Here is a 1,073-nt window from a genome sequence, read left to right on the forward strand (position 1 = left end):
CCAACAACCGTTGTTTCTTTAGAGGTAATGTCAGATCCTGGTCTTCTTCAGGTGGACGTTCTGCTCCCTGCCATTTCATTTCGAAAATAACTGCTGCCATTGCTCACTGGCTGTAGCCTTTTATGGGGAGGGAGGGCCAAGGGCTCCGAGAGGAGGAGGAGGAGGAGGAGGAGGAGGAGGAGGGGTGGGGGGGTTCATGAACGCGCAGCCGGACCGGCTTGTAAACAATGGGCTGGAGATCAACACACAGAGGGTGTGTGAGGTCATGCTATACTCCAGATGAAATTACACCTCTAGTTCTTCACATAGCAATTTTTTAATTCCTTCAATCTAGAAATGATGAATTTCGCTTATTGCTCCTTTAAAACAGATTAAAGTGTTTTCAAACCTCCAGAGTGTCAGATTAAATCTGATCTGATGTTTGTGTTCTTGTTCCCTCAGAATGAGCTGTTTATATCTACACAGGGAGCAGGTCCTCGTCTACAGAGATCACCATGTTGCACCAACCTGATCTCACAGAAATACGTGAAATGACCACGACCTCTTAACACCGCATTCCGTGATGGCAGCACATAATGAGTTAAAATTACGTGCTGCCACCACGGAAACAATGCCAATGTAAAGTCAATTAGGATCCTTTTTCGTGGTGGACACATGGATTCCCTGATTCAACAACGTCACGTCAACCTCGTTTTCCTCAATGATATCTTTAACATTCCTGTATACACACAAAAACACGGAAGTGTCCTTGATATTAAAACGGCAAATATATTCCTCTGTTATAATTTCCCACCATAACAATAATAATAATAATAACATGATCGTTCGGCTTTACTAGATATTAGATATATTCAGTAGATCTATCTTTTTACAACCCTATTTTACAAGAAGCCGCAAAAAACCTACCGTCCCAAAAACACCGTTTATAGCGTATTAGCTAAAATATCGAAAATTAGCCGACATCTTTACTTTTTCTTAACATAGTTCATCTAGGTGCAGTGTAATAACTAGTTCAGCTTTACTAGATATTAGATTACGCGTACGTGCTGACGTATTGCGGTAAGCGAGTTGTG

Source organism: Epinephelus moara, chromosome 18 (genome assembly GCF_006386435.1).
Source record: "Epinephelus moara isolate mb chromosome 18, YSFRI_EMoa_1.0, whole genome shotgun sequence".
NCBI classification, from domain to species: Eukaryota; Metazoa; Chordata; class Actinopteri; order Perciformes; family Serranidae; genus Epinephelus; species Epinephelus moara.